We start from the raw sequence: 8,384 nt of genomic DNA on the forward strand, positions 1-8,384 counted from the left end.
TGTTAAAGACGACATCGACATGTTTTTTGCTTCAAAGCCAAGTGATTTCTTTAATCAGGGCATTAACAACCCGACTGTAAGATGGAAAAGCATCATCGATAAGAACTGAGCCTATTCCATTTAACAAATGTTGTTTTGATATATAAGCTGTTCAGGTTTTTTCATCTAAAAAAAGCGATATTAATTTCTTGATGACCTAATATATATATAGACAATGGACAGAAATGATTTAGTTGTTAGGCTACTGAGCCAGCTCAGTAAATAAGTGTCTACTCATTGACTGTGGTGTGGTTGTAATTTGGCTAGTTGTAGATGTTATTTCTTTAGATTTACTGAATATTTGAAGAATTTTTGAGATTCATTGTCATCATCGAAGGCTACAAATGCATGAAGGGCGCATGCTCATTTAGCGAAGTATTCGGTTTTAACTTCAAAAAAGGCAATAAAAGTTTCGGTATTTGTTGCTGTTACATTTATTAAGTAAAATCATAGGCATAAAGTTAAAACTGCGTTGATTACTTCGAATAACTGATTATTTAGCTGTCACCAATAACAATATTAATTATATGTGGTCAACATGATTATGTGTTTTCAAAATTTCACAAAGCTACACATGGGATGTTTGTGCATAGCCGTTTCTAATTTTTGAAGTCATGGTCTAGAGGATAGGGAGCTAGACAATACTACCAACCGCAAATTCTTGGGTTAACCATTTATGATTGAATTTGACCACCACTCTTATAGCGCACCTACGACCCCAAATTCGGAACGTATTTTTATATCAGTGGTTCACGAACAACGAATCCTTTGATCCACAATCCGGGAATGCTAATAAAAAACACACGCCTGGCTCAAATGGTAAATCAGAACTTGGGTTATACATTAAGTTATATATCAGAAAACATGTTAATTTTTATCTGTATTCTCATATCATTCCTGTTTACTCCAGCGTTTGTCGCTAGGAAAACATTTCTAGTCTTCACAACCGAGCATTTATGAGAATGCACTTAAAGAGACTATTGTCTCTATAGTCCTTTAGAATCATTCAAATGATCAAGTTATATTCATGCCTAGAAGGCGTATGGTCGAAGAATGACTTTTTTCTTCCAGATATCCCCTCAAAGTTAGTTTAACTATTGACAATTATGTACCCCTACTTCAGTAACTCATGACCATCAACAGAGAGGAAGTCTTTAGTTCTATTTAAGTACTCACTACTAAGATAAAGAACAGCTTTTCTTATCTGTATACAGATAGTTGTAAATTTCATCATTACTATACTTATCTTGATTCAGATTAGAAACTCAATTGTTTTTTTGTTTTTTTTATTGTTGTAAAGTTTAACATGACCTCAAAGCATTGGCTTTTTTTTACCTTAAAATATGAAAAGTCCATGTAGTTCGACATAGTATAATACATAGTATAAATAGTATAATTCGACATAATGCTTTTGCAATTACATTTTTGTTTCATTATTCGTTACGTATACGATAATTGTACTTTAGACACAACAGACATACTAGTTTCAACCTTATCCTGCTGATTCGACAATTATGCCCCCCAGTGGCACAGCGGTACGTATGCGGACTTACATCGCTAGAAACCGGGTTTCGATATTCATGGTGGGCAGAGCACAGATAGCCCATTGTGTAGCTTTGCGCTTAACTGCAAACAATCGACACTTACAGTTTCGTTATATTCAAATATACTAACCAATCAGTAACACGGAACTGAAGTTTTCATTCAGCATGCGAGTCATCTAACCATTCATTCACTCTCAACGTTCATCGCCCAATACCAGTCTCATGTTACACACAAGTGTGTTTCAGTTTACTCTGTTGAAGTAACTGACTGTAAACGTGTGCTGAAAAAAAGTATGTTTCGTCACGTAGTCATTAACTATTAACAAAGTGTCGTTTTTCAAGTACTCAAACACGTTCTTGTGAATGAAACATGTGTTCGAGTTGTTTGAACCCGTTTAAAGTTTGCCCTCTAGCGGACGAGTTTTCCAGCTTGAACTAAATATATGATTTGGCAGTTAGTGTGTGTGTTATAGTAAAGCCACATTGGGCTACCTGCCGTGTTCACCGCGGGGAATCGAACCCCGGATGTTAGCGTTGCAAATCCGTAGACTTACCGCTGTCCACATGGGGACATTAGCAGTTAGTACGTGTGTTTCAATTTCAGATTACAGTCATTATTATAAGATTTCTGTTTAAACACATCATAGAGCGAAGCAGTTACTCCCCCCCCAAAAAAAGAACAAAGAGTTACCGAATGATTAGTATTTAAAATGAAATATAGTTTATACACTTGCAGCAAAGGAACGTTCCTTATTAACTAAAAATAGTGATTGAAACAAAATGCGTGTCAAACACAGATAACAATGAGGATAAACTGTGGTCAGCTTAGCAGTAATGATTCGTTATAACTGCCTGACATTTAGTTTATTTCGAACATTTATCCTGCGAACAGAACACGAGGAAATAATGTACATTTAAGTAGTGTAAAAAAAACAAAACAAGCTATCATTTCACCATAACCCAATGAGTAAGACTCCTTTTACGATAGTATACTTGTATTATTTAGTATATTTTCAACAAGTATAATTCACGCTTGCGCTTCTGCACTGTACTGCAAATATACATCCAATGAGACCTGATTAAGTATCGTATAAATAGTTTTAACTTTTCCTTTGTTTTATGAAACGTGTAACTATTATACTATTATTATATCGTATATACGTATCGTTTGTTGCTAGGGGCAACGCTACAAGTTCTGCCCACCGCGGGTACCAAAACCCGATCTTTAGCATTATATGTTCTAAGACTTATCGATAAGGAACCATATATACATATACAATCATATATATATGTATGTATGTATCAAGTAATCTGTAAGCTCTTTGACAGACGACTGAACAGCCTCTCATCTGGTCCTGCATAAACGGTCGTGCATAATATACACCTTCAAACATTTTTTATACTTTATTTTGAAGTAATCGTAACTTGCCTAAAAATTTTAAAGTACGTGACAGAATTATTAATATAACCGTGTACGAAAATATCTTAGCATACGCCCAAGACAATTCGTCGCGTTTTATTCTTATTACTTTTTGTTGTTTATAATATATGCAGAGGGCTTGACTGCAAGGCCGGTCTCGCTTGGATGATTATTTTCATTGTGTATATTCATTGTTGAGCCCCTAGCAACTATCGTGACAACCGTTCAATTAAAGTATACGTGTCCTTGCATATCATATTATTCATCCATCAAACTAGCTTACTACCTGCGCATGCTGTTTTTACATAGTTTTATGTCGAGCTCTCTCTGGATTTGTTTATAGTTGACATGTAGATTTAATAAATAAAACTTCTCTACTTACTGAAGAAAGGAAAGTCATTTCAAATTTTGGGTCTTTTTGGTAGAATAACTCTTGAGTTCAACATAGCAATTTACTAAAGTTTTGCTTCTTTATGGAGATTACAAAACTGACAGTCTGTGTTACACAACCATAATTCCTCAGTAGGCTTATTCTTATTTCTTTTACCGGATTTAAATAAAAACATAAACAAATCAACCTAAGCCCATCTCGTAATCTTTTTAACAGTAAGCTTAAAAGGTGAAAATATTTAAACGCTGCATTATTAACTCAATCATTTAAGTTACAACAAGATTTTAACTGAGGAACTTTCTCACAGGTTTAAGTGACAAATATATTAACTTGTATAACAGAAGAGTAATAACATGAGAAAAACTTATAGAGTTTTCATCTAGTTGAATTACAAACATTATCCATGATAAACCCCTTCACCACGCCTGTTAGCCAAGTCTGCAAGATATAACTGCACAAATAGCAAACAAATATTTATAATTTAACACAGGCCCCCAGGTGGCAAAGCGGTATGTCTGCGGACTTACAACGCTAGAATTCGGGTTTCGATACCCGTGGTGGGCAGAGCACAGATAGCCCATCGTGTAGCTTTGTGCTTAACTACAAAACAAACAATTTAACACAGTATTTTAAATCCATCAAAAATAACAATATATATATTTATATACTTCCACTGTTTATGATTTTTACAAACAGAAAAAAAGAAATGTCTCCTAAGATCCTATACTGCAGCTGTAGTAGGAACAATAGTTTTAGTTTAATATCGAAGACAACGTTAATATTACTCTGTAGAGGAAAATGTCTGAATAGATGTTATTTACATTTTTGCAATGTTCGATTTTTATTATATAAACCTCAATATCTCTTCTAGTTGATTCAGGTTTTTTATAATATCAACACTCCGGTTTTATTTGTTTAAATGTTAATTGTGCTAAACATTTCAGTTGTATTTGCACTTCCGTGAACAAGTAAGCATATTTTACGTCTCGGCGTCCAGTGATTCTTATTTTTATCTGTTGCAGTGTATGTGTATTTTGTGTTTATGCGAATCCTTTTTATCACCGAAAACATTATTACAACTTCTTTTTATATTAAAAAAAATCAGCGTTCTACTTTAGTGATCTATTTGTTTTATAAAAGCCCTTTTTCCGACATGTTTGATACATCATTTACTCTATTACAGTAAAGCTATTGTAAGCACAGCCCTGCCCCAGTATTCATGAGTACTGACTGTTAAATAAATCATAGAAAGTCAGTAAACGTTCGTAGTTTATATATATATATATATATATATTTTTTTTTTCAGGTCTGATTCCCAATGACTAAAAGTATGAGGAATTTCAGGTTCCAACAAGTTATTAAAAATACCTGTTCCTTTTACTAGTAGTACAAACCTTGGCTTTCTATCTATGATTATGTTCATTTTTATTTTATATTGAACATATTTCATTTGTAGTTGTATAGTTATTTTCGAAAATTCAACTTTACTCAATTCTGTACAACTAGGTCTTCTCTTGAAATTTTCATGTAACACTAGTAATAGCTTGTTTTCGTTTAGAAACTAAATTAAAAGTATGTATCATATATGCATTCTTAGAATTCTTGCCACTAGATTAGAACATTACTATCCATGAGGATATACTAGATTTATTTATTTTATTTCTTTTGTCATTGGTTATTATTTGCCGTTATAAAGATATAGTGAGGCCTTGGTTGCAGTCATTTTGCTATGGTTATGATTTGTTGTTGTGAGAACATTATAAGTCCTAGGTTCCAGTCATTGTCAAGATAGTTATCATATGTCGTAGTGATGATATTAAATGCCCTTGGTTCTGGTCACTGTGCTGATGGTTATAATATATTATTATGAGGACATTACGAGCCCTTGGTTCCCGAATGTAGAGGAGTAAGAAAAGAAAAGCATCAAATGAATTACTAAAATGCTAAAAAAAGGAAAAAACATCAGTGTCCTCTTTCCCAAATTCTAAGTTGTAATCAACCACAATTCATGTGTATAGGTCATTAAGTGAAAGATGGCATTCTGTAATGTATGCCTTGAATATTGCACATAAGACCGACGGACATCACGTCATGATGTTTAGCCACTTCTCCAGCACTTAAAAATCAGCGTTAAATCGAACTCAAAATCTAGAGCGTTCAAAAATGTCATTTTCCCGTTTTACAGAATCTATTAAGTATTTTTTCTTTCTCATATTTGTAGTGCTTTTTAATAAGAAAACTCGATTAGAAAAATTAGTTTCAAATAAAATAATTCGTTACATTTTACATTTACACGTGATGTTTGTATGTAGGTAATTTCTTTGCAAGTTTTGTTAATAATAAACATCGACTTACCTTTGCATCAGTTTAATATTACCAAGTTAAAACTCTGATGCTTCCTTTTTACACTTGAATCTCTAGAATGAAACAGAGGTATGCGTTTAGAAGTCAGAACGATGTAAAATCACTTGCTACATTACTAAAAACGTGTCCCTATTTTTAACACAGACCCAAAGAACGAAGAAGTAATCGTAAACTTAGCATAGTGCCACCTATCGGTGAACGTCTTTAAATTGTAAATGTAATTTAACTTCCGGTTGAGAAAAAAAGAAATGTGTTGCTCGGAATAGAAAGATGGGAGTACTAAAAAAAAGATCAAGTGGAACTGAATATAATCTGCTAGTTAATTCAGGATTTTACATGGCAAAATCTTGCGTCATTAGAATATGAATTTTAGTATTTCGAGATGCACCGAGTGTACTTTGTAATTCTTTCTTCTGGGTATACATCAATCACATGAATAAAAAGTATTTGATAGTTCAATGACTATTATGTTTTATCTTCTATCACCATGAACTAGCTGTTTTGAATCATATAACAAGTGTTATCTGTTGGTTGACTTTAGTTTAACTAAAATACGAGTTTTAAAATGAGCAACTTAAATAAAAAGCGATATAACATTGAAAATTCACTTTACCTTATTATTTGTTTACAGTATTGCATTCACTATTCTTCAGTGTATTTTTGCTGTTTATAGCTTTGTAATGACTATTGATTTTATATTTTAAACAATCCTTTTTAAATCTTGGACGGTTGTTTAAATTTTGTTTCTAGAATGGTATAATTTTACTTAATCAGCATTGATATAAAACATTCTAAATTTTCCCGTATGTTTTGCAGTGTCAAGAATAGCACTTTTAAAGTCAATCCTGCATATTTCTCACATCATTCTAACCCTAGAATTTGCGATCGACGTTTTAACTATACTTTTCTGAACTAGGTATGAACTAGTTTTGTGTGACTATTGGTTACAAAGTTCATAATAACATACGAGTAATCAAAAATGCAAACAAGAAAGGTGCAATGGAACCCAATGATCACAGTTCTTGTCCCCACGTATTTTACAGAGAATGTGAGGGATTCACCCATCTTTTGATGGGTTTATTTTTATTTTGTGACATTGAATGTTATAACAAGCAAAAACATAAAATTATTTAGTAGGGTGCAATATGTGAACCCTACCAGGTGTGAACGATATACAATTAAAAACAAGTTTGTAATTTGAGGGTTGACATTTTACGAGGCTTTTATTTACTACAAACTAACACCAGTTGCAATAGATGTTAACTATAATGGAAATAAGGGGGGGGGGAATCAACATTAAACCACTAAGCAATTATTTCTGGCGAATGTAAGATCTTTTCGGAACTTGCGACATCGCCTCTTAAATTAAGAATTTTATTGTTTTTAAGAATAATAATATCAACTTTGATAAAGTTAGATTAAATACGGTAAGATAAGACTTTAAAAGATGACACTTTTTGAAGTATTTAGCACAAAGTTACACAGTAACCTATCTGCGATATGTCTACCACGAGAAGCCCTCCCCGGTGTCTTACCGGCAAATCTGTTGGTTTATAACTCTAAAAAACTGGGTTCGATACCCGCAGTGGGCCGAGCACACATATTTCATTGTGTAGCTGCTGGTTAAAAATAAAGGGTGATAAACGATGAATAATAAGCTACAAAAAACAACATTTTTCTGTACATTATATTAAATGTGAGTTTAAAGAACGAGTCAGTTTGAATATATGTTTTTAAAGCATATCTAGTATACAATAAAAAGGCTAAATTACTTCAATCTCACCTCTACCTACTTCGATGATAACGTTGGGCAACTAAAATCTTGCGTTTGCTCTGTCTTCACCGGCTGAGAGCAGTGTGAGCAGTGGATCACCGGAATATTGCGCTTTCTCTGGTATCGCCTGTTGAAAACAGTCGAGAACCACGTTCAGTCATTACGTTTAGATGCAGTCAGACTGTAAGGTGTCTCAGTATAGCTGCGGGGCTCGTGTAGCTACTGTTTGCGCACTTCCTTTCGAGTTTTTTATGTTCTCATTTTCTTTATTACTAGCATTATTAATAGTTTGCTCCTTGGCAGTCTTTCAACAATAGAATATAAACATGTCTTGAAAACAATATACCTACAAGCCGCGAGGTGAACGTGTGTTACAAAGTCACGGAGTGCCCTGGGTACAATGTCCCAATCCGTCGAGTTTTTAAGACAAAAATGTTATTGTTATTCATGAACAAAGGATAAAAAAGAACAAATAAATGCACACAGATGATGTTTGGGATACAAACAGGGTTCAGAAACCAGGCGATGTTGGAAGTTTGATTGCAATGTGAATTTTTAAGAGTACAATTTTACTCATACAATGACTCTTATCTATCTATCTGCACATGAGCACATGTTAACATTGCTCAGCTACATTTAAAGTCCAGCATGTGCGTCCATCCAACTAAAGAAATGTTTGTCAGAAGGAAACCATGATCAATTTGTTTTCTGCATAGGGCTGGTAAAATGCATGAAATACGTTATCTTTACACCTAAATATTCAGAATTCGCAAACAGCAATATGATCGTGAAATGTAGATTAGCATTTGCGTAATCATAAAAAAAAATATTTAACCACACCTAAAAAGCGCT

At 33.5% G+C, this 8,384-nt stretch overlaps 1 protein-coding gene across 1 annotated transcript in view; it reads right to left on the reverse strand.

Annotated features, from left to right (window-relative positions):
• Window positions 1–7,607, reverse strand: part of LOC106460604 (transmembrane protein 45B-like) — a 22,775-nt gene extending 15,168 nt beyond the window's left edge. The window contains exons 1-2 of the mRNA XM_022387354.1: window positions 7,542–7,607; window positions 5,750–5,811 (exon numbers count right to left, since the gene is read on the reverse strand). The gene's annotated coding sequence lies outside the window, so the exon portion shown is untranslated. The remainder of the gene's footprint in view (window positions 1–5,749; window positions 5,812–7,541) is intronic.
• Window positions 7,608–8,384: the final 777 nt, after the last annotated feature.

This window comes from Limulus polyphemus, unplaced genomic scaffold, assembly GCF_000517525.1.
Source record: "Limulus polyphemus unplaced genomic scaffold, Limulus_polyphemus-2.1.2 Scaffold802, whole genome shotgun sequence".
Lineage (NCBI taxonomy): Eukaryota > Metazoa > Arthropoda > Merostomata > Xiphosura > Limulidae > Limulus > Limulus polyphemus.